Here is a 26,998-nt window from a genome sequence, read left to right as displayed (position 1 = left end):
GAAACTACTTTGCACATGGATTCTGTGAGTATGAAGATAGAAAATTAGTAAACGTCATTCAAGGGCAGAACTGTATCAGAATAATTCATCGAATATAAAGAGATATTACACACCCTACCGCCTTGATCTCGTATCTTCCGACTTTCATCTGTTTTGCCCAATGAACGATGTACTCCGCGGGAATCAGTGCGTGGCCGATGAGGCTACTGACGCAGCAAGTCGTTGGCTCCGACGACGACCTGCATAGAGCTACCATGTGCGCATACAGGAGCTCTCACTGAGGTGGCGTAAGGCCGTCGAATCGACCGGACATTATGTTGAAAAGCCGAAGGAGTGGGAAACAATATGGTTTATTGGAATCCTGAATAAAACCTACCCGCTTTCAGAAAAAAAAAACCAGTTGCACTCTTTATTGAACGCTTATCGTAGTGAGGGCCAACGGTCTTGCCGCAGTGATAACACCGGTTCACGTCAGATCACCGAAGTTAAGCACTGTCGGGCTGGGCTAGCACTTGGATGGGTGACCACCCGGTCTGCCGAGCGCTGTTGACAAGCGGAGTGCACTCAGCCCTTGTGAGGCAAACTGAGGCGTTACTTGATTGAGCAGTAGCGGCTCCGGTCTCGGAAACTGACATTCGGCCGGGAGAGCGGTGTGCTGACCACATGCCCCTCCATAGCCGCATCCAGTGACGCCTATGAGCTGAGGATGACACGGCGGCCGGGCAGTACCGTTGGGCCTTCATGGCCTGTGCGGGAGGAGTTTGGTTTTAGTTTCATAGTAGTTACGAGCTGAAGGCATAAGAGCCTAAAGCACATCGTCGTCGATTTTGAGACTGTAATTTGTATGCAAACTTCTTCATCTGTTGATCTTACAGTGAACCAGCTTTGACAACCCTTTACTCCTTCGCTGTGTATATGAACATCTACGAGAAGTTGCCTCAAAGATTTCGCTGGTATTCCCACCCATATGGGTCCAAAGCAGCAATTTTCACTGCTGTAGGAACGCTCACTGGTTTCACTGACGCCCACTACCCCACCTTCCATGGTTTCAGCATTCCAGTCTGTAATTTTCTCTCTGAGGATTTAGGAACCATTTGGAGTATTACCCAGCTCATTACCAAATCAAAAGTCGATGTTCGTGCTAAAAATGTACGTTTCATTTCAGAAATTTTACAATGATGAATTTTTCAACAAGTTTGCATGAACTGTGGTTTAAAGTAACATATTCTTCGTTGGAGTCGTCGGAGACCACTGTCTTCTTCAAGAAAATTTTTTCATTTTCCACGCATTTTTTAGGTGTCTTAGAATGTAGTGCCCCGATACATAAGTCGAAGGCACATATAAACTCTGAAACACACAGACTTATCAAAACTACTAGCTTTCATGCTTTAAGCGAAGAGACAGTTCAATCTGAACCTCAAACGAGAGAATGTGTTTAATGAAACTGATAACGAGGACCATGAAGTCTAGGGACAGGTTATAACTTCTACGTTCTGATCCTAGGTTCGCATTACAAACCACGCAACAGTCAAAAAGGCACAATTGCCACTAAAATTTTGTGGCTTAACATTAATAATAATGACCCTAAATCTTGATTAAAACTTCATTACATAAAATAAATGCATTATTTTTTGGAAGAAATACAGGGTGGTAGTGACTCATTTTTTAACCAAATCAAACGTGTGAGGTTTGTGGTTTTCTTACAAATCTGATTTTCACAAACCTATTTTTCTCAAAAGTTTGTGTCTGTGCTTTGATCCCGCTAATGGTTCTCCGTTCCTCAGCTGTATTTCTTCTGTATAAGAGAACAATCTGACAGCTTGTCCAGACTTAACATGGTGGCTGTGACGCCACAGGTTGCGGCTTTGCTTTGTATAGTGGTCTCTACACTTCAGTATTTAGTTCAGTAGGTACGATACTGGCGTATTCTGGTGGCACCTTTGAGTGAGGAAAATAGCACTGGAATGATGTTGATCAAGAGGTCCGCCTCTTCAACCTGACTACACAAAATGTAATCGGAAGTTTGTGACTCCTGAGGCAGGCAATCCATACCACGTACTTCTCTGTTTGGAAGTACGGCGACGTACGAACCCTGTGGGCTTATCTGAGTGCTTTAGGGTTATTTAGCACTTTGTACTGTTCGAATATCACCGCCACCTCGTCGTCAGTTGCTAAATTGTTCTATTTCTTTCTCATTGTATATTTCTATCATATAATATGTTTCTGTATACAAGAATATATGTTAATTCTTGTAAAAGTATTACTTCCTAAGGCATCTGTTGGGAAACCTTTATCTGCTTAGAGAGGAAGTAACGTCTTTTAGTTTCAAAGTGTGATATGTACTCATACAAGAGATATACTCCCATTTTACGAAATTTGAAATGTTGAAATGTGGTGATATGGACCCCGAATAAATGTTTAGTAGTCACCATGTGTAAGGCAGCTTCTTTGTTGATGCGTTTCGAAAACACTCATCTTGATATTCTGGAGATGAGTGTTTTCGAAACGCGTTAATAAAGCGGTTGCCTTACATCTAATGACTATTAAATATTTATCCAGCGTCCACATTAGCACTGTTCAACAGAACCAGTGTGCACAAGATGAGGTGTCCCGTCACCGTTTAGCCCAAACAGTGATGCCATGAAATGGCGTAGTGTTTTTTCCTTTTTTATTTTTTAAATTTTTTCTTGGACCAAACAGATCACTGAAGAACCTGAATGTAAATAATAAATATTTTTATAAGATAGTCTACTGGGTTGTTTATTGGTATCGCTGTTTAGTTATCACAAGCGCCTGTAACAGAACCATGCAAAATTTCTTTCTTTGCTTTTCAGACTATGATATTGGAAAGTTCATATAGACGTAACTGCTGAAGAGTTTACGAAAGATGATTGCAACCAGAAAAATATTTTACCTCAACACTGCTCCTACGATATGGAGAAACAATAGATTCCGGGCTGGATGGAGATTCGTTTCCTCTAAAGGTGTATGATTAAGTGCACACGCGTTGGCTTCTGAATACAGAATTCAGACTACTGTGCAGTGCTTCAGTCCGTCATTCAGCTTTATGTTTTCAGTGTTGATTCACAGTGTGTGTGTGCTTGGTGGGCAGTCTTGCAAATGGCCGGCGGCTATTAGGTGAATAGGGTACTCGTTACATTGAAGCGAAGGCCACTGCCTTGTTTTGCATTTATCGATCCACCGTAACGCCAACGCTTACAATGGAAGCCTCTTTTTTATCCCATCATTCTACGCTGAAACTTCTTCATAGTGTTTTTACAACCATAGGTTTTCTGAAGTTGTACAGATATACAGAATGTTTTATTACTACTGGTTAACAATTTTACTAAAACAACACAGTCACTGAAGCACCATTAACAGTAATGGACTAAGTTAAACTCTACAGAGGTTTAGTGCAAGATATTCAGACTGTTTCTATTGAACTTAAATTTGCCACACAATTCCCTGAAAATGTTGGATTTTAATCTAAAATATTCTCACCGTTTGCTATTTTCCAAAGAAGAAATACTAGCAATTCTGTATCTAAAGAAAAAGTAGAAATCCTTTCACTGCCAACGGAAGAGTAGCTACGCAACATTTTAACCACCAGTCTTCTGGCTCAATAATTCACCAATATTTTCGTGCAAGCAGATTTTTCTTTCTTAGTGACTCTCCGTACCATAACATGGGTTCTATTCCTGAGTAAAGTTTCTGCGTGAAAAATGCTTCACGACTATAGCAGCAGTATTGTCAAAAAAGCACTGTCCTTGCAGGATCATTTCACACGTAATTTACCCACAAAAATCAACGAAATGTTTTAAATCATGCTGCAGAGAAAGGTTCGTTGCAAACCAGTATAATGGTATAGTTTCCCAACATCAACTCTGACTTCTGTCAGACATGTCCTGATAATTATTATGCTAACGGAATCATTCTTTTTCTTTTACGTACCGTGAGGCAGCTAAAACAGGCTATCCAAAAGATACCCAACACGAGATGTGTATAGGGGCGTAGTTCTCGCTAGGGAACAAGAAAAGTGGGGACAAGAAGAGCCATGAAATATGAAAGTAATGTTCTGTTAAAGCTGCAAGATGCGGTATTTGATCCTTTATATAGTTAGATAGGATGAGGGATTGTTTAGAAAGGATGCAATTAAGTGGGTGTAATATATGGGTGTGCAGAGGTCTGTAGTTGGAAAATGTGACTGGAGAGCCATATACAGCCATATCTTTCTCAAGGTGAAGGACAGATTTAAGTTGATGGGGTAAGGTGTAGATAACGAGTACGAACTGGTCGTCTGAAGAGAAATTAGGCCGGAAGCCACACTAGTTGACGCGGATCGATGTTAGATGGTTTAGGTTTTTATAAATGCGTCCTCAGAAAGTGGATTTTAAGACCTTGATTTGATTTGTTTGCGCAAAGAGAGAAAAACACCAATGATTCAGCCCACAATTACCCACACGGAATCTGAGTTTATTGTGCGGTTGCGCCCCCTGTAATTATAGTAAAGGTAACCAGTACTCCTAAACAGTAGTAGGTGACCCTTTACTAGTTCCTCGTTATACACGATTTCTTCAGGAATTTTTAAGTCCCAGGACCAGTTATTAGTTCTACCCAAAAAAAAACCTTGCTTAACACTGATATGTAGCTTGTATTGTAAGCCCTCTACAACTAACCAAACTGTTATCACAATTTAATCGGAATGTTTAACTATCAGTAGAACTTACAATCATTGGTGGTACTCGATTCTAACGGTTATCACCACCGTTATCCCAAATTTTACTATTAGTGACTGGGAAAGTATTGAATAACAACGGTTCAAGTCAGGTTTGACGCCGATTTTGGAGTTCATTGTCAAATATCAGTCACTATTTTTTAATTATACCTTCCATTACCAGCACAGATTCTTGCAGGCATTTGTAGTAATCAACGTGAGATTGTTTAAATCAATTGCTGTTAACTAACTGTGTTATGTCCACTTTCATGAAATCAACATGACGACGACCCTCGAGTCCGTACTGTGGCCTCAGACTCGACTGACTCCTCAAGGACGACTAAAACAATGCGCATCGCGCGCTTAAGCAGTGCTGCAGTTCGGTGAGAACCAACGGCGGAAGAAAGGGTATACCGCCCTGACTAAGGTGAGATGGACGTCCACAAGCTGATAATTTCGTGTAGGTTTCCTAAGTGCAAGATAAAGTAGGACCGATCATGTTGTAAAGTCCGCCATCAACTTAAGTAAAGAGGGAGAGAATTATTTTAAGTGACAGTAGATAATATGGGTATGGTTATGGATAGAGTTCCTTTTTTCTTGGAACATTCTCTTAAAGACTTAGTATACCAGGAAAGAGGCAGACGTAACTGATTTAAAATTACTAAAGACGCCATCTCCTTCTCTAGTTACCTAAGTCTGAACCTGTGCAGTCTCTATTCGTCGTAAATCTGGAGTTCTCGTCTGCGGTCCCCCCCCCCCCCCCCAGCCCCCGCAGCCATCTCTTCCACCCCAGACGCCACAGCGTCACCTTAGTTATGCTAACATTCCATCTCGTCTGCAAAACGATTAACCATGTCCAAGGTACTTTGATAGGTTTTATGTTGTGCTTGTGGTATGAAAATGGGGATCCAGAAAGCCGTTTACCAAAACATTTCAGAAGCCTCCAGAAACGCACACACGCATGGTAGGAAATGTATCCCAGAATACCGAATATCCGTGACAATTCTGCACTTTATCAGGCTATACCTTTGTTTACTGACCCTAAACCCTTGAATTTTTTCGTGACAGTGTTAATATCGCAGAAAAATTCACAAACTAGTGAAAATTCATCGTTGTGTGTTACTTTAGGATAGTTGCGAGATGTATCACTCTACCTTTCTTAACCGACAGGCTATTTTCACTACTCACAGCTCTCCAGATGGTCTTGCCACTCACCTGGAACAAACAATATTACCATGTTGCAGTAACAGTAGGTAAAAGGTATATACTGCTGTAGAAATTAAAAGTACAAGGACCTGCTGAAAAGTAAAGCCTCCGAATATTCTGTTCTCAATATCGGTTGAGGCATTGCATGTCATGCATGTTACTCGGTCCACATGCTTGCTTCGCTGACTCAAATTGCAACCGTCTGCAGCTAGAGGCCTCACAACTACAACGTGTAACATGGCGATGTCGGTGTGAGAGACACAGCGTGCTGTAACCCAGTTTTTAACAACAGAAAAAGTGACTCTAATTGAAATTCGTAGAAGAATGAATGCTGTGCAGTGTAACCGTTGTTACCGACATCACCAATGTGCGTCGTGCTCGTAATGAAGGAAACGGCGACGCTACCCTCAACAGAGCTTGGAGTGTTTCCAGAGATTAAAGAACCCCTCGAAGGACTGCACTTTGATAGTAATGAGGCGGTGCTAACAGAGGTGAGGTTATGGCTCCGCCAACAAAGTCAAAGACTCTACAGTGAAGGTATCAACAAACTGGTCTCCCGTAGGCAGAAATGTGTGTCACCAGGGCGACTATGTTGAAAAATAAATATGTAAACATGAAGAACGAATAAGTAGAATATTACTGAAGTTTGTTTAATTTGAAATGTTTTAAGAGTTTTGTCATAAGAAATTCTGAGGCATTACTTTTCAGCTCGTCGTCATATATCTTTCGTTATAACTATATAAGCTCAGGTTGTAATCAACAGAAACTGTGAAATTTACTAAATGCACTGATACAGCTTTTGAATTAGGTTATCATTAGTTTTAAAAGACCGGCCAAAACTTGTACAGAAAAAGCGAACACTGACTAGTAAATATGAAATATGAATGATTGGCAAACAATTAGTAGGAGAGAAATTAAAAACAGTTACTGTTTTAGTTGACCCAGCAAATACGTTAATCATGCAAACCAAATCCAAATGACATGTTTTCGACTGTGAACTACGACTCTAAACAGTGAAACTAGTAATCGCCGTTCACGACTGCGTATCTCTCGGAAAGAAGACCAGAAATAATCACTGAGGATCAAACCAGGGGCGCACAGTGACAGCGGGTGTAAGCAATGCATCTGCCTGGCAAAGCCGAGTGAGCGGCGGCCGTCGTTCCCCATTACTTGCTGTCCACGCGGTTAGGTCTCGTTGGCATTGAGGAGGGCGATCACTCACCGGTAGCGGATCAACTGGCTGGTTTCTCCTTCCATATGGCTAAGGCGGCACAAGAGTAACGAGGGCGTTCATTACGTGATTCAACTCTTTTTTTTCGCAAATTTCGGTTGAAAAAAAGCAGAATTTGCTGTGGGTCATTGCGGAATATTTGCACTTCAGTCCCTATAATTTCATAATCTTCCGATATGAAGTGACGCTATACGTACTCTTCAAAACGGCTTCTGTAACGGAGATGCCTTCCAGGCAGAGAACTGACATTGAGCTACTTATGGCTGGAAACAAGGGCATGGCAGATATTAAGATGCGCTTGCGGAATGTCTACGGAGACCTGGCAGTGAACAAATGTCTGCTGAGCCATTCCCCAAGGAAGCCCTCTATTGTTCCTGATCTATATTAACGACATAGGAGACAATCTGATTAGCCGTCTTACATTGTTTGCAGATGATGCTGTCATTTACCGTCTTGTAAAGTCATCAGATGATCAAAACGACTTGCAAAATGATTTAGATACGATATCTGTGTGGTGCGAAAAGTGTCAATTGACCCTGAATAAAGAAAAGTGTGAAGTTATTCACATGAGTACTAAAAGAAATCAGCTAAATTTTGATTACACGATAAGTCACACAAATCTGAGGGCTGTAAATTCAACCAAATACTTTGGGATTACAATTACAAATAACCTAAATTGGAACGATCACATAGATAATATTATGGGTAAAGCAAACCAAAGACTGCGATTCATTGGCAGAACACTTAGAAGGTGCAACAGGTCTACCAAAGAGACTGCTTACACTAAGCTTGTCCGCCCTATTCTGTAGTATTGCTGTGCGGTGTGGGATCCGCATCAGGTAGGTAGGACTGACGTATGACATCCAAAAAGTACAAGAAGGGCAGCTCGTTTTGTATTATCGCGAAATAGGGGAGATAGTGTCACAGACATAATACGTGAATTGGAGTGGCAATCATTAAAACAAAGGCGTTTTTCATTGCGACGGGATCTCCCTACGTAGGGAGAAAAGATCATCACGATAAAATATGAGAAATCAGGGCTCGCACGGAAAAATTTAAGTTCTAGTTTTTCCTTCGTGCCGGTCGAGAATGGAACGGTAGAGAGACAGCATGAAGGTGGTTCATTGAACCCTCATTCAGGCACTTTATTGTGAATAGCAGAGTAATCACGTAGATGTAGATGTAGATGGGTGAGCCATATGTCATCATCGTAACAAGGTCGTGCAGACCTGGGCGACTTCCCCGTCCCGGCCGGCTGCACACAGCTGTGACTCCTGAAATATTGGGACGTGTTGACACTCTCATTCGAGGAGATGGATAGATAACAATCAGACATCTCGCTGCTGAACTGGACGTTTCTGTTCGTAGTGTTGACACGCTCGCCCCTAGTTGGGGCACTCAAAGTCGTGTGCCCGTTGGGTTCCTGGCCGCCTACCAGAAGACCTTAAATAGTAACGAATGACCACCTGTGCGAATTGCTTGCCCGTTACGAAACTGATCATGGCGAATTTTTGTCCAACATGGTCACAAATAATGAAGTATGGGCTCATCGGTTCTAATCGGAAACAAAATGGCAATCCATGGAGTGGCGCCACATCAACCCTTCTCCGAAGAAAAAGTTCAAAGCCTCACACTTGGCCAGAAAAGTCCTAATAATGGTCTTCTGGGACTCTGAAGGGGCTATTTTGTTATATGTCCTCCCTCATGGTGCAACGATCAACTCTGAAGCGTTTTGTGTTACCCTCAGGAAACTGAAGAAACGACTTCATCGTGTTCGACATCCATGTCTGTGCACCCGAGAGGAGCTCACAAAACTTCATTAGACTGTTCTTCCTCATCCACCCTGCAACAAAGATTTCGCACCTTCCGACTACCATCTGTTTTCCCCAATGAAGGATGTGCTCCGCGGGAAGCAGCACCTGGATGATGGGGAGGTTACTGATGCAGCAATACGTTGGTTCCGACGTCGACGTCGACCAGTGGTATGACATCATGCGGGCACACAGGCCCTCCAAGTAAGACGGGGTGGGACTGTCTTGTTGAACGGAGATAATGTTTGAAAAATAGGGTTTTATAGTCAAAAGCCGGCCGCTGTGGTCTAGCGGTTCTAGGCGCTCAGTCCGGAACCGCGCGACTGCTACGGTCGCAGGTTCGAATCCTGCCTCGGGCATGGATGTGTGTGATGTTCTTAGGTTAGTTAGGTTTAAGTAGTTCTAAGTTCTAGGGGACTGATGACCACAGATGTTAAGTCCCATAGTGCTCAGAGCCATTTGAACCATTTTATAGTCAAAAGAGAAGGGAGTAATATGGTGTATTGGAATCCTGAATAAAACCAATCTGCTTTTAGAAAAAGAGTGTTGCACTATTTATTGATCGCCCTCGTAGCTATGACTGACGCGTAAAATAAGAGCATCGAGCCTGCCTACACTGTTAACTTCACAGCATATACTCATCCGTATGACTTTCAGGGCGACGATGCAAACCGTAGACGCGACTGTCGTTAACACCCTTTTACACGATCGACTTTTTGGCTCAACTGACTACTCAAGACAAGTAAGTCTACTGTAGCGCTCTGGCGTTTTATTCCTAAGCGGGGTATCCTCGGTTTCGAGTGGTCATTTTCGTTTACACGTCAGCGCCAAAATTTAATGTGTGGCAAGATCTATCAGTTGTGCGCTTTGGCATCTGAACGGTGAAAGTGACGTTATGAGGGACTATCTTTTCCGCAGAAACGTCGAGATGTGGCAAAAAAAATGTAGAAACAAGCAGTAATTTAGTTTATTGATGACCAGAGCTGAAGTGATGCTATATGTTCTTGTAAGGGGCGTGTGGTGTAAATGTTACGTTCTGAGATGTGAAAGAATAGGAAAAGTGCCATCCAAACATTTCAGAACATATACATTTACTTACTCGAGAATATAAGTAATTGCATACACATGAAATACATGGTAAGCAGTATATAGCACCCTTTTGGTTTATGCTTCGTGTATTGTTTTCTTGCTAAGTGTCAAATATCACCAAAAATTATTTTTCTCGTAAAATAATTCTGACTGTTTCATTGTTGAAATTATTTTCATTAAAAGACTTTTATCTGTTTATCTTCCTATTTATACATAGCGCAGGATTTTTGTCTGTAAAACATAAATACATTTCTGCTTTCAAGTATTTCGTCTCTTGTAGGAACAAAAAAAAAAAAAAAAATGGTTCAAATGGCTCTGAGCACTATTGGACTTAACTTCTGAGGTCATCAGTCCCCTAGAACTTAGAACTACTTAAACCTAACTAGCCTAAGGACATCACACACATCCATGCCCGAGGCAGGATTCGAACCTGCGACCGTAGTGGTCGCGCGGTTCCAAACTGTAGCGCCTAGAACCGCTCGGCCACTCCGGCCAGCTTGTAGGAGCACACCAGGAGGAAAAGATAACAAGACCTTATGTAGTTTTTCAGTGTATCACGAAAACAAACCAAACAACACAATAAAGGTTGAAAAGACACAAAAGAACAATTCGATTTATATAACAGGAGAAATGTTGGAAACCAAACATGTCATCAACAGCTAGAAAACAAAACTGGTAATACTACATAACGACCCCAATGGTGAGACCCTAAGTCTCTTAGAACAACTGGAGATATACCTCCACAAAATCAAGAAAACCAGAATCTATGGTAAATGAACAAACAGATTTCGCAAGCCATAGTTATTTCTGTAATTTTTAAGACCTATTCTAAAGTTACTTCTTGCATATGTCAATTGTTTATAGTTATATCCTTAGCACTACGAATAAATTCATCTTAGACAACACCATGTACCAAAACATTTGTGAAGTGTTTCTAAACATTTGTGTGCAAATGTACATCCTGAATGAAGTAACATGTACAAAAACGACGGAGAAAAGAATGTTTGCCAGTACTAAAACGTTGAAAATGCTTTCTTTGGATTATGTGGTAAGTTTTCACTGTTCATTTTCCACTATTTTTCACATGTTTTTCGCCTTCGACTTACGAAATACATAGCCTTTTCGTGACAGGAATATGCATTTCACCTCATTCAGGAGAAGAAATAAAAAATCTATGAAGACAAATCACACCTAACGGTAGACCCAAAGGGTCCGAAATGCATCGTGTAGTTAGTAAAACATGAAAAAGTTGTCACTGTAGGCGTTGTTTAATTCATACCTCCAATGTTTTGAATACAGTCACGTTTCAAGCTGCAAAAAGTGGATAAAATTAAATAGAAAAATATAATAGGAGTGATTCTGGCTGGAACAGGGTAACTTCCTATGTTAGCAGACGCCGCCATAGCCCCTGTTTCTGTACATTCGCAGTGTGCAGAATGCTCTGAAAACAAACAACTCCGCACCCGGCACAATCTACAGATCACTGACGCCACAGAGACACTCTGTGGTTGGTCGTTGATTTACGCGCAGGCACGAAAGGTGCACGCAGCTAAGAGTTGTCGATTTTGACCAAACGTCGCTCGTGTAAAATGGGCTTTAGGCGAGGCAGTGTCAGTCATCTTCGGCAACTTCCGCGAGTCTACGCGAAGCTGATTTGTGCTTTCTCTCTCGCACAACATAGCCGCGTGAACACCATGTGGCTCGGGCACGCGGCTGCAATGCTCTGTCGAGAACTTTTCTACACACTCCTCGCAAAGCATGCCTCATGGCACTCTCGGGAATGTACAGAAGATTCTGACTTCAAGTTTCTGCTGACCGCTCATGGTGAGCATAAGAACTGCCTCAAATACTCGTTGAACGAATCAACAGGCTGAGTCATGAACAGAGGTTTGACCCGTCCACAGCGAAAACATATATGCAGTTTAGTAGGGCAGCAATGCCAAACAACACACGAGGAAATTCGGTGATGTCATTTCAGTTGTATCATTTGATGGACAAAAATGCATAGGAGCTGTACTAAACAAAATAAATGTAGTGCATGTTTACGGCAAGAAAGGTAAAATCATTGACCTTAGAATGTCTCCTGGAATTTCCGTAAATTAAAGTGGAATGCCTCATTTGAGTGTGCATTGTTTTAATGACTTATGGCTATTTGTCATTTATTAGCCTGTGACGAATTGATCTGAAATGTTATTCTCATGTCCCTAACTGTTATTAAAAGTATTCGTTTACAGATAAGAGTTTATTTGAGTGGAACAGTATGTTGAATAGTACAGTTTAATAACACTATATTGTTTTCTTAATCTTTAAGGTTAGTGTGTCTGCATCTGACATCCCAAGGCTGCATAATTCTGTATGTCACTGTCATAAAATCTGGTCAATTCCGCCAAAAGAAAGATGTAGATCGAACTTAATATATACAGTGGAAGACGCCCAACTTTTTCATCTGAAATTACTTTACTGCCTTTACCTAGACTAACAGTGACCACGGTCTCATGAAACGACAGCAATGCTTTGTCACAACTTAATATCAGAGATACAGGCGCTAAATTCGTCTTTTTAATTGGAGCTGTGTTTGCTTTCTGTTTCTCCCTTTGCCGCCACAGAAGATACAAGAAGCAATTACGGAGTAAAAACATAGAAATATCGGGGATTTTGTGCTTCTGTCGCTGCAGTTGAACGGCCCGCAACCCGGAAGTTTACGCCACTCTCCAAGAGAAATTGCGCGTCCGTGGGATTAGGTACGTTATGTTTAGTCTTCTCTCGACGGAAAGCTGTGACGACAAGACAAGAGAACATTGTCTGTTGTGTGTTGTCCATCAAAGGGGTTAAGTGCAGCGGAATCCCTGGCCACGTGCATCAGCTCTGCGGTGAGGAGTGCAGCAATTCATTTACAGTATAACACATGTAAAATATCCGTATAAACGAATAGCTAGTAACATATAAAGAACTTTGAGGAGAACAAGATGTAGAACTAGTGGACATGCTCTTAAGCAATGGAGAATGCCATCTAAATACATCGATAGCAGCTGAACTGCAGGCGGAAAGGTTCACGGGTAGAACTCGTACAAAGATAACTTGCTATCAGCTGAGGATGCAAATCGCATTGCTCCACAACAAAAACTACACGGCAGTGATTTTCTGCATCGTTTTGAATACAATCGGTGGACTCTCCAGCAGTACAGTCTTGTGAAGAAATTGTTGTTTACTTGCGAGACCACGTTCACATTGGAGAAAAATGCTCTACTGGTCAACGGCATACGCACACACGGTTCTTCAGTTGTTCAACCAACGGTACTGGAGTCTGAATGTTTGGTGTGACGTAATCGGACAACACTTAACTGGTCCCTATTTTGTCGATGGTGCATTAAACGATTTATGAAGTATTTATTTCTTACATAGTTTACTCACGTTATTGAAACATGGGTTCTTGAGAACTCGTCAGATCTCGTGAAATGACGTGTTCCAACGTGATGGGTGTTTTGGCTCAAATGGCTCTGAGCACTATGGGACTTAACTGCTGTGGTCATCAGTCCCCTAGAACTTAGAGCTAGTTAAACCTAACTAACCTAAAGACATCACACACATCCACGCCCGAAGCAGGATTCGAACCTGCGACCGTTTCGGTCGCGCGGGTCCAGACTGTAGCGCCTAGAACCGCTCGGCCACGCCGGCCGGCTGATGGGTGTTTTGCCCATAAATCTTCAGTAGCATGAGATGCATTAAACCGCTTGTTTCCAAACTTTTGGGTGAGAAGGAGCAGTTCTAATCAGAGATATCCAGCACTATTACCTGACCTGACGCCGTTAGACTCCTTTCTGTCGCGTAATGTGAAGTATGTGGTCTGCAAAGAGGTTCCAATAACTGTGGAAGACGTGAGAGAGCGAATTGCTGCTGAATATAAAGTAATGACTCCAGGTATGTTGACAGCAGTCAGTTCATCACTGATGCAGCGAGCACGGAAGTTTGGTGATGTAGATGGATCTCTATTTTAACATAATACTTAATAAAATTTGTCAATAGAAATGTGACGGCACATAATAATATCCACACGCATTTTTTGATCACAGCCTTTGGTTTTATTTGTTTCTTGTAGTGTTTTAATATACGTTTTTTTACGGGTGTGCGAATGGTACTGCACATGAAAAACAAACAGAAGATGGTCAGTTATACCACAGACATTTAATGGTGCGACTACTGTATTCTCATTACCGATTGCAAATTACATTCATGTAGAAAAAATACAAATATCACTAGCAAGGAGGTTTTACGGACTCATACTATAAGACACACTCATTTTGCAGACGTGAAAGAGCGCAGCTTGTTCAATCAGCTAATGTAAGCTGTATTGGAATCGAAGTTCTAACTGTGCAGTTTCGAACAGTTGAATGTAGGACTAGAGGTATACTTGTATTCTGACTTGTACCTCAGAGTTACAAGCTATTCCACATTTGGAAGCGAGAGTCAGGAACTGCAATACATGTTTGTAGAAAGCGCTTTTGTCGCGGTGTATGCACACAGACGGATGCCCGTCTCTGTAGAACCGGTCGTCGTGTTCCCTCATGGAGCAGCAGAAGACGCTTTTCAGTTGACGATGAATGCGCACAGTCAGAGCGGCAAAAGGGATTCACTGCAGCGCAGTTCTGTAAACACCTTCACATCTCTCACAAGCTGGCGCGCACGGGGATTAATAGCTGTCTGAAGTTACTGTACGTTTGCACTGCACCTAAACTGAAGCACATACCTAGCTAGGACTTGTGTAAAGAAATTAACGTCTGGACAGACGTACACTTTTCAATCTCTTTATCTACCAACCCTCAGTACCATGAAGTGATTTCAAATGAAGCGAAGAATGCACACACACACACACACACACACACACACACACACAGAGGCGCGCGCACATACACGTACTACGGGACTGTATGGTAAAAAGAGACAGTTTTTCGTGGATGGAAATTACTTTACCAAAATCATTTGAAAGAAAACTAGCGTTAAACGTGCCATTAATGAGGTGGTCATCAGAGACGGAGCATAAGCTCAGACTATGGAAGGCTATCGGCATTCTCCATCGCTTAGGAACCGTCCCGGTGTGGCCCCTATTCAATTCAGCGAAACCTAAAGGATGGTTATAATTAAAGTTTCGCTACTTGAGAGGGTCCCCATGAAAAACGCATGGTGGTAGGACAATGAAACTTTGTGGACTTTGTGGAACACACTTATAAGGACACGGGTAAAAGAAATACTGAATCAACCATTGAAAGAAATATTTTAATTTCTAAGGGTCAAGTGCTATTTCCTGTGCCAAATGTGGATCCTCTGCAGGTCTCCGCGCATTTCGCTACAATTTTCTAGTTTCGCGACTTCTCTGTATGCGACAGTCATCCGCGAAAAGCTTCATGGAAATTTCGGCGTTGTCAGTTGGGTCATTTATACATTACTGGCCATTAAAATTGCTACACCAAGAAGATATGCAGATGCTAAACGGGTATTCAATGGACAAATATATTATACTAGAACTGACATGTGATTACATTTTCACGCAATTTGGGTGCATAGATCCTGAGAAATCAGTAACCAGAACAACCACGTCTGGCCGTAATAACGGCCTTGATACGCCTGGGCATTGAGTCAAACAGCTTGGATGGCGTGTACAGGTACAGCTGTCCATGCAGCTTCAACACGATACCACAGTTCATCAAGAGTAGTGATTGGCGTATTGTGACGAGCCAGTTGCTCGGCCACCATTGACCAGACGTTTTCAATTGGTGAGAGATCTGGAGAATGTGCTGGCCAGGGCAGCAGTCGAAGATTTTCTGTATCCAGAAAGGCACGTACAGGACCTGCAACATGCAGTCGTGCATTATCCTGTTGAAATGTAGGGTTTCGCAGGTATCGAATGAAGGGTAGAGCCACGGGTCGTAAGACAACTGAAATGTAACGTCCACTGTTCAAAGTGCCGTCAATGCGAACAAGAGATGCCCGAGGCGTGTAACCAATAGCACCCCATACCATCACGTCAGGTGATACACCAGTATGATGATGACGAATACACGCTTCCCAATGTGCGTTCACCGCGATGTCGCCTAACACGGATGCGACCATCATGATGCTGTAAACAGAACCTGGATTCATCTGAAAAAATGACGTTTTGCCATTCGTGCACCCAGGTTCGTCGTTGAGTACATCGTCGCAGGCTCTCCTGTCTGTGATGCAACCTCAAGGGTAACAGCAGCCATGGTCTCCGAGGTGATAGTCCATGCTGCTGCAAACGTCGTCGAACTGTTCGTGCAGATGGTTCTGGTCTTGGAAACGTCCCCATCTGTTGACTCATGGATCGAGACGTGGCAGCACGATCCGTTACAGCCATGCGGATAAGATGCCTGTCATCTCGACCGGTAGTGATACGATGCCGTTGGGATCCAGCACGGCGTTCCGTATTATCCTCCTGAACCCTCCGATTCCATATTCTGCTAACAGTCATTGGATGTCGACCAACGCGAGCAGCAATGTCGCAATAGGATAAACCGCAATCGCGATAGGCTACAATCCGACCTTTATCAAAGTCGGAAACGTGATGGTACGCATTTCTCCTCCTTACACGAGGCATCACAACAACGTTTCACCAGGCAACGCCGGTAAACTGCTGGTTGTGTATGAGAAATCGGTTGGAAACTTTCCTCATGTCAGCACGTTGTAGGTGTCACCACTGGCGCCAACCTTGTGTGAGTGCTCAGAAAACCTAATCATTTACATATCACAGCATCCTCTTCCTCTCGGTTAAATTTCACGTCTGTAGCACGTCATCTTCGTGGTGTAGCAATTTTTATGACCAGTAGTGTATGTATTGTGAAAAGTAATGGTTCTATAACACTCCTCTTGGGCACTCCCGAAGTTACTACTACGTCTGAAGACTTCTCTCCTTTTAAAATGACATGCTGTGTTCTGTTTGCCAGAAACTCTTCAGCCGAATAACAAAGTTAGTCTGATGTTACTTAATCTCGTGTTTTGTTCGTTATGCGACTGTGCGAAACTGGATGGTATGCCTTTGGGAAGTCAAGGGACATAGGATCTGCCTGGTGCCTGTATCTGCTGCTTTCTGGGTGCCGTGGACGAACAGCGCGAGCTGAGTTTCACACGATGGCTGTTTTCGAAACCGAAGTTGGTTCCTACACAGGAGATATTCGGCCACCAGAAATATCTGTCGTACGGATGCACAGGAAGTCGCGACGGTGAGGTGAACAAATGCAGTGAGAGTGTCGATGGAACATGTTTTCACTTCTGAAATGCTGTAGAAGTGTTGGCGCACGGTAGCAGGAAATAATCAGAAAATAATTTAATCAATGATTTTGTTGCTTGAGAAAGGATTTTGCGAATCTGTAACTTACATGGACAGATAGAGTACTGAAGAATTATTATCTTCAAGAGTCTTCAGAATATTGCATCTAGGTACGAACGTTACAAAATTTTCCTGTTACGTAGATCAGTTGATATACTATGTAAGCTACTGCACGGTACAGGATGGAGCATACTTCGTGAAAACTATCCTTCCACCGCATCTCTCAATTCGTTCGATGTATTCTGCCACGCCACCGTGATGAGGATTCCAAACACTTGACGCTACAGTCGCAGGTTCGAATCCTGCCTCGGGCATGGATGTGTGTGATGTCCTTAGGTTAGTTAGGTTTAAGTAGTTCTAAGTTCAAGGGGACTGATGACCTCAGAAGTTAAGTCCCATAGTGCTCAGAGCCATTTGAACCATTTGAACCAAACACGTGAGAGCAGTGCTACCAAATAAGTGACACTACAGTCACGAAGGGGTGTCCCTTGACACATGCCATCCACTATCTTATAGTTTACCATCGTAATCGGAGTCTACCATCCAGCTTCCCTGCTACTGGTTTCTTGTATCTCCCATTTCGTGTAGCTTCTTGATGTTATCCCTGAAACGTGACGCAATGTAACGGGCTACAGATGTTCACCACTAATCTTGTAATCTGACAATATCGGAGTCTTTCTGTTTGTTATAGGCATTACTTCATAATTATCAATGACTCCGAACTGATGATGCGTATATCAGCGCGGTTCTACCGGGATTCGGGCAAAGCGCACCGGCCACAGATCAAATCCTCCAGGCGGGTTAACTACGAGAGCCGGTGTGTCGGCGCGTCAGGATGTGGTTTTAGGTGGTTTCTCTCATCCGTCTACAAGAATATCGGGCTAGCACTCACGTTCCGCCTCAGTTACACGATTCGCAAACATTTAGAGGACACCGCCACACTTTCACGAGGGATAATACTAGAAACAGACAGTTGCTGTACACAAATTCCGTCCCGTGGGGGTTGGAGGTTGAGGGAGTGGGAGGGCTGGCGTGGAGAGGTGGAGGGGGACGTGGTGACGGGAACCTGAGCATCCTGTAACATTAACATTACCAAATCAAAAAATTACCGTGGCGATAAAGGATACGGGCAAGAGATACGCCATTTAAGATGAGCTGCCGTTCTCAACAGCAAGTGGAAATTTGAGCCAACTCTTTCTGCAGTTCCTTACGGCCGGCCGGTGTGGCCGTGCGGTTCTAGGCGCTTCAGTCTGGAACCGCGTGGGCGCTACGGTCGCAGGTTCGAATCCTGTCTCGGGCATGGATGTGTGTGATGTCCTTAGGTTAGTTAGGTTTATGTAGTTCTAAGTTCTAGGAGACTGATGACCTCAGATGTTAAGTCCCATAGTGCTCAGAGCCATTTGAACCATTTTTGAATTCCTTACGATTTTGCAATGAAGCTACCTTCCTGAGCACAACGTTGTCGTCAGCGGAAGATATTACTGTGTTGCTGATGCTGTACGACAAAGTTGTGTATTTTGTGAACGATAGAGGTGCAATTACGTATCTCTGCAGTACACACGAAGTTACTTTTGTTTCTGTAGAGATTTCGTCTTCTATATAACGTAATGGTTTCTGTTAGCTGAAGCTAATAGAACCAGTCATACAGGGTGACTCCATGTTACAAACTCTCTGGGACGATGGAAAAGGGTAAATGTACCAATTTTAAGTAAGGGACGATGGTCCGGAAATGACCAAGTTGAAAGTTATAAGCTAAAATCGTCCTGATATCTCTGACAGTGGAATACATGTACTGGTACTGTTGTTGTTAACGTTGTAGGCAATCTCGACGATTACTTTTGTGTATAGGGTGGGATATTAACTCGACTAACCCAATGCACATGTCGTACTGTATACTGACATGAACAGTTCTATTGTACAATGTCTGTAGTGTAGTAGATTTCAATCTGCGTTTTCTGGTTAAGTACTAACCTCGATTAGCCCAAACAAAATGGAGCTGTACCCGATGGTGGAACTTACGTTTGTGCTTTTGGTTGTATGGGCAAGCAAATGGAAGCAGAAGGGAAGAGGAAAGGTTGTACAGGATCAAAAATCCGCGTAGACGACATCCGCCTGACACCGTATTCCAAGACTGTTCAAACGAGTAAGTGATACAGGGCACTAGTTATCATAGTACTGTGACCGAGGAGGACGACAAACTACACGAACTCCTGACCTAGAAGATGCAGTGCTTGTTATAGTGGATGAGGCGCCTCTCGATCAGCTGCACGTGTATGAATGTTTCGCAGTGTACTGTGTGGATTTCGGAAAACGCAGATACACTGCCACAAAAGATGCATGCTTTGACTCCTACTCACTTCTGACCCCGCGTCGCTTTCTGCCAATGGTTCTTGCAGAGCCCCACTTCCGTGAGTATATAATTTTCACGGATAAAGCACGTTTCACCAGAAACAGAATGCTAGATGGTAGCAACAGTGAAGGTAGGGCCGAGAATCTTCATGCTACATATGTGAAGAGCCATCAACACGGATTGCCAGTCAAAGTTTGTGCAAGCATACTCACCGATTCCGTATTATATGAAGATGGTACCTGTTCTTTCGGATGTATCCGAAAGAACAGATACCATCTCCATATAGTTAAGGCTAACCGGCCATTGACATTCTTCTTCTGTGTGGATGCACACGTATTGCCCGAACTCTTACGGTGCTCGGTAAGACTGTCTGCCTAGAGTAATGACTATAATGGGCAGGGGCACTATGAATGTACTGTGTGGACATTAAGCTGGGAATCTGGGTCTCACGGGAAGCGCGTAAGGGATAAGTCCCTGCAGTCGCATTATCCTCTGTGCCCTCGGTGGATCAGGTGGATAGAGCGTCTGCCATGTAAGCAGGAGATCCCGGGTTCGAGTCTCGGCTGGGGTGCACATTTTCAAGTGTCCATATTGATGTGCATCAACGCCTGTCGACAGAGTAGGGTCTTGATTTAATTATCATTTGATTACGTATTAGGTTGGATGAACCCTCTGCCAGACACTTAAGTGTGAATTACAGAGTAATGATTTAGATGTTAGGCCCAGGTTTTTTCCTCCCCGCTTAAATGCATCACTGAGCGAGGTATTTATCAGAAATATGCTACCGAGGTGCCTGGAACATATCCCACTTGTTATTCATCAAACGTTGTGTTTCCAACACGATGAAGCTCGACCTCACTCTGGTCTGTGTATTCGTGAACGTCTGAATCAGTCAGACCCTTCAAAGTGGACAGACGTAGGAGGTCCTGTTTCGTGGCCAACACGTTCATCTTATATCACCTCACTTGGTTTCCTCGTTGTTGTTGTTGTTGTTGTGGTCTTCAGTCCTGAGACTGGTTTGATGCAGCTCTCGGTTTCCTCGTATAGGACACGAAAACAATCTTGTGTACGAAACGCCTGTCGAGAGTGAAGAGGAACTCCTAATTCTCGCTGCCTCCGACACTTTAAAACAACGCCCTGTCGGGAAGGAGGGGGGCGGGGTACTGGAACGAATACGACAGAATTTGTACTACAATACCATGACCGCATAGGGGACACAATTTTGAAAAACAAAATGTTGTAAATGTAGCATCTTGTGAATCTTGTGCAGATAAATGGAATTCAGTATTACTGTACCGAAGACTTAGGATTTCCGTCTCCCTGACGTCAAGTTACGTCCGTCGTTACTAGTCCACCAATGGGAGTAATTAGCTGACGGTATAGGGGAGTATTCAGTGTGAATTATATACGTCACTATCAGAGTCCGGAAGATGGCGCCCGCAGTTTCAGTGTTACGCGAGGCTAAGGCGAAACTTGAGTAGATTTTCGCTTATACCTTTCGACTCGGTCGTTTCCAGGTCAGGGTCGTTTACCTCAATTTGATACATTTGCCCTTCTCCATCATCCTTGAAAGTCTGTAATATCATCGCAGAATCTCCCAGTATACTTTTGAAGATACTCCATATGGTCGTATCTTGGTTAGTAGTGGGAAACGTAGTACAGTGTTGGACACCTTTCGGAAAGGAGACAGACTCTGCCTGTTCACCGTCAGTCATGGACTGTGCGACTGGTCCCGGCGGAGGTTCGAGTCCTCCCTCGGGCATGGGTGTGTGTGTTTGTCCTTAGAATAATTTAGGTTAAGTAGTGTGTAAGCTTAGGGAGTGATGACCTTAGCAGTTAAGTCCCATAAGATTTCACACACATTTGAACATTTGTTCACCGACACCTAATGTTCACAAGATGTGTGGGGATACAGCAAGCTGTGTTTAACACAAGAACTTTAGATCATACAACGAGGGCTTCACGACAGGGTGTCTTAGTTTCTGGTGAGTTTTAAGGGTTGTATGGTCGTGATCTATCAAAAACTTTTCGTTCCTAATGTTTCATCTAGTGTTGAGCTGGATATTTTTGAGAGGCACTCCTGGCGACGCTGAGGCTTGCCGATTGACGAGTCCGACGCCAGAGAGCGACATAAATACCGTGTAAAATGGGCGTGGTCAGCAGAGATAAAATTGTCAGCGATAAAACTTGGCTATCGATTGTCACCTGTCAAGGATAAAAACTTATCTAACGATTCTGCTGCGCTACTGTCCGTATATCAACATGTTTCAAGGCTTCTTATTTTCTGTTAAAATTATCCCCATAAGATAAAATTTTGATTTCAGTAAACTTAAGTTCATGATTTCCTGACTGAAGAACATGCTCTGCTGCAGATGAATTTTCTGTTTTCCGTAGTCGACAAAGCCTTTTATGTTCCTTCAGTCTTCTTTTCTCGCTTATTTTGCCCGTTCCGATGTAAACCTTTCCGCAGTTACCCGGAATCTTACATGTCGCACATGCCGGCAAAGGAGAGCGTAAATCCTTTACAGATCGGAGTGCCTGATGTATTTTCTTAGTTGGTCTAAAAAGCGGTCTAATATCACCTTTCTGCAGAAATCTTCCCGATGTGATGTTTTTTTGTTTTTGTTTTTTTTTTATAAAAGGGAGATAAACCTCGTACTTCCAGCGCTCTGGTTTAACGCCAGAAGCACCTCCTAAGATGTCTAGCGCGGCTCTGAACGAACCATCAGGAACCGAAAAATTCCTTGGAGCACGGTCATACAAGTAGGAAGGCTCACCAGGAACAAGTCGTTTTTCCTTAACTGTGGTTTCGGTCAACACGTCACTGAAATCCTTGCCTAGGACCACTTTACCTTCATCGCTCTCATCTTCTCCATACCGGTGAGCCACACTAGGAAGCAATATACGGTGTGACACGCGTGCGGAACTGCCGCCAGTGGAGCTGTCTGCTGTCGAGTGGGCAGGCGCGCGAGCTGACGCAAGCGCTGATATGGCGGCGTTGGCGGCTATTGGATTTTCTGAAGCCGTCGGCAAATTCATTTGTGGGCGATAGCCCGTCCACGTCGTAATGAGTGGCCTCCACGCAGAGCGGCCGCCGCCACTGGTTACCTGCCGTCGACCACAGTGCGCCGCGTCGCCACTGTCGGGGCGCAGCCCATCTCATCTCGACCCTAATACCCGCAGCGATCGCGCATGGGTAATTGCGCCCCCCCATTCACTTATGCTACGGGCTATGCTCATCGACTCCCCGTGAGCAAACATTTACATGCTCCAGTTACAGCAGATCCGGGATTTGTTGACGATATTTTCAAAATCTACATCTTTCTTAGCTCTTTTATTTCATCATCCATACAAAAACCGGTTTAAAGATTTCGTGTGGCCGTACATGGTATACCATGGAATTATTAAACAAATGTAAAAATGTATCAGTGAACTTGTCTTATGCAAGGGAAATGTCCTGATTGACTCATCACTGCCTAGCACAAACTGCTAAGGACACAAACTTTAAATCTGGATGAGGTATTCATCTTATACTGCAGGCATAGTTTAAGAAGCGATTTTTCGAAATTCCATCTCTAAGGTAGTGAAACGAAGTAACAAATGGCTCTGAGCACTATGGGACTTAACATCTATGGTCATCAGTCCCCTAGAACTTAGAACTACTTAAACCTAACTAACCTAAGGACATTACACAACACCCAGTCATCACGAGGCAGAGAAAATCCCTGACCCCGCCGGGAATCGAACCCGGGAACCCGGGCGTGGGAAGCGAGAATGCTACCGCACGACCACGAGCTGCGGACACGAAGTAACAAAAGTATATTAAAATTATATCGCTATTAAGGCAGTTTTGAAACTAGAACTACTAAATTGGCATTTGGTTTATTGTTCACAAATAAAGAAGTACGTTTTCCAGAATTTATGGAAATTCAACCCGTAAGGAGTTTCTCTGAAAATTAATCATTCTTAAAGAACTATTAAAGCATCTGTAAAGCTGTTGAAAAGTGGTATTTGACTTACCAGTTAGAAATTAAAAAATACCTCTTTCAATGTTTCGGAAATCAAACTATCTAGGGGATGAAATAGGTGATGAAAATTTTTATGGAAATGTTCCGTTATATAAATATAAACCTATGAAAATTGGAATTCGACTTCTCAGTTAGACATAAAGAAATGTCTGTGAGGGGATCAAATTTTCAGTGGATATATCACCGCAAGAACTCTAAAAATAGGATTAACAAAAACTACCGACTCTGTCTACCGGAATCGCTTTTTTGTTAGAGATACCTTCGGAAAATACTTTCCATGGTCTTAGCGTCAGAAGTTTAGAAGGTGCTGCAATTTGGGAACTACATCAAATTAAGCTGTTAAACTCACACCACGACAAATTGGGCTCTCAAGAATTTCATAGAAAAAGAAACGGGTCTTTAACATGCTAATTTTTCTTTAGGCCTAATGCATGTTTATGACATTGTTTTTGTTGCACTTACTACGCCAACGCGAGCGTAGCACCAGGCGCTAAACTACTTATCCGTATTACATCAGATTTGTGTTTGAAGGACTTAATCCCACATTACACGTGACCAATTCTAGACAGGAATGGTTACATGACGGATGGTATGTCCCATATCTGAACAGCAGGATAATTAAGAACATAATATTTCAAGTAAACAAATTATTTTCTGATACAGACACGTACTAATTGTCTTCTTTGTCCTCCATACCTAGTATTTATTACACACGGAGTCTCCATGGTCGATGTCGCTCCCAATACAATATATCTGGGTGTACAGCCGCATCTTCATACAAAGTCCATTGCTCTCGATTTAACGTAGCGTGAAGCTTTTATTATCACATCGTAAAAACGAAGTTTCTTTATTAACTATTCGTTTATTTCGGTACTGAGAATGTTCTAGCAACAGTTGTCAAGCGTGTGATAATTTTAGCACATGTTTCAAGATTACTTTATCTCATTTTCAAATGCTATAAAACGAGGAAAACAATGAATAAAGAGCAATATGAAACGTACTAACAGCCATATAAATCATTTATATCGTTCTGTAGCATAAAAAACCGTGAAGCTTCTATGCCATTAGGAACGGTGTAAAGTAAAAATCCGGTAGCAAAAATACATTGTTGAACATAAAATATTATTATAAAATGTCATGTTGGCCGGATGTACTTACAGAGCACAGTTGTAAACTAAAAGCAGCCGCTTTCATCTACCTAAAATAGCACTTTCCTACAATGCACATGTCACAACCCCCAACGATGCTACTGTCCGTCACAAAATCTATGAACATTACATCTCAAGTTTTAGTAAATTCTCAAAGCTAGTTATACACCTACGTTGGTTTATATGCATCCATATATAATGGTCAACAAAAATCATGAAAGCTAACGCTGGCAAATCGAATAAGTTGACGGCTGCTTCCCAAAGAGGATATCGCTAAAATGGGCCCAGAAATGTCCCTTAGACCCTTTTATCCCCAAAGTGAAATACACTCATGTTGTGGATTGGCAGGCGCGCCAACCCACTATGAGAGGAAGCCGAAAGGCACGCGTTTTAGCTCACGCAGGCTGGCGTGAGGTCTGGACCAGGACAAGGAAGTTAGACTTTAGCAAAAAAGGACGTAGCTGTTGGAATACTTAACTTTAATCCGTAAATGGTGAACATTGCTCTTGACGGTACATGTTTTACAGCATCAATAGTAACTGGTAACGGCGTTTTGCTAGGTCGTAGCAAATGACGTAGCTGAAGGCTATGCTAACTATCGTCTCGGCAAATGAGAGCGTAATTTGTCAGTAAACCATCGCTAGCAAAGTCGGCTGTACAACTGGGTCGAGTGCTAGGAAGTCTCTCTAGACTTTCCGTGTGGCGGCGCTCGGTCTGCAATCACTGATAGTAGCGACACGCGGGTCCGACGTATACTAACGGACCTCGGCCGATTTAAAGGCTACCACCTAGCAAGTGTGGTGTCTGGCGGTGACACCACAACTCATGCTGCCTGTGATGTTACCCAACGACTGTTGCTCAGTCTTGAGGTGCTTCGCCGACGCGGATGACCCAATCCCTTTATTATTATTATCTTGAAATCTCACTACAAAGCTTCTTCCAGTCTACCTACGAACGTCATTTCACAATCCTGACACTTTATTTCACAACTCCCACTTTCCCCATCCTGTGCCATTTAAATTTCAGCCTCTGCTCCGGTTTGTTGTCCGTACTGAATGCAATTTTGCACCCATTTATAGTTAAACAACCTGGCCAATTTATCTGAGGCAATTCCATAATATGGCGATTCTTTATACAGGATGTCCCTCCCAAGTCTTATATCTGCGACACGAAACAAAATGTGAAAAATGCATTTGACCAGGGATGCACATATTTAAGGTCTCACAAAGTTGGTAGAAATGCACAGTCCGTAAATATAAAGGAACATCACCTCCAAGACAAAGTTACGCTTTTTTTAAATGGCTCATGTATGTCTTTTCTACGGATTTGAAAACTAGCGGTACAATTAGTGAAGACAGACTTGTTTTCACTGTTCTATACCTCATACTGTCTGAAATACGTTGACTTTAAAGGACGGCATAGGATTACAGTTTGTGCCGTAATGCGCAGAGTGAGGGTTGCCTACAGCCATAGCTGGGTAACGTTAATCAAAAAGTGAACTTCGCTAATCGTTAATCCGCTGCTAAAGAAGTTAACTTTGTTAAATGTTAAAGCTTATATTTATAGGAGATTTAGCGGAACTTAATCGTTAACTCGTAATAGCAAATTTTATGTTGAGTGTGTTGTGAAATGAGCAAATGGATCAAACGCATAAATAAAATGAATATGGTGTGGCTGGGGAAATATAGGTAGCACATCGAAGATAAGAAAAAAAAGAGCAGTTTAATCATTTAGATGAAATGGTACCGTGGTTTATGTTAAAGTCACGGAGAATCAAAACAGAGGAGAATCAGATACTACCTAACATAAGGTGCATATTGTCCATCATGAACATGAACGTGTTAAAGTTTTCATCCAAGAACGAGCCTCGTCTAGAAGACAAAATGTCTTTTCCCACAGAAAAAAGTCGTTTGACTGCAGCACTCGAGGGTGCAGGGGTACTGCATTTAATAAATTAATTTACTAAAACCTGTTCCCAAAGGAATACTGCATCGTTGAATGAGTCCTTTGATTTCATGTCCAGACACATTTTAACTAAGTCCTGGACTTTACTTTTTAGAAATGTAGTGCTATTAGGCTTCT

At 42.8% G+C, this 26,998-nt stretch overlaps 1 protein-coding gene and 1 pseudogene across 1 annotated transcript in view; one reads left to right on the top strand and one right to left on the bottom strand.

Annotated features, from left to right (window-relative positions):
- LOC126481920 (neuroendocrine convertase 2) overlaps positions 1 to 26,998 on the bottom strand; it is a 1,488,910-nt gene that overhangs the window by 464,439 nt on the left and 997,473 nt on the right. The gene's annotated exons all lie outside the window — the stretch shown is intronic.
- On the top strand, positions 435 to 552 carry LOC126482610 (5S ribosomal RNA; annotated as a pseudogene).

The sequence above is a fragment of the Schistocerca serialis genome, chromosome 5 (genome assembly GCF_023864345.2).
Source record: "Schistocerca serialis cubense isolate TAMUIC-IGC-003099 chromosome 5, iqSchSeri2.2, whole genome shotgun sequence".
Classification (NCBI taxonomy): domain Eukaryota; kingdom Metazoa; phylum Arthropoda; class Insecta; order Orthoptera; family Acrididae; genus Schistocerca; species Schistocerca serialis.
This window is presented reverse-complemented; position numbering and strand designations above follow the sequence as displayed.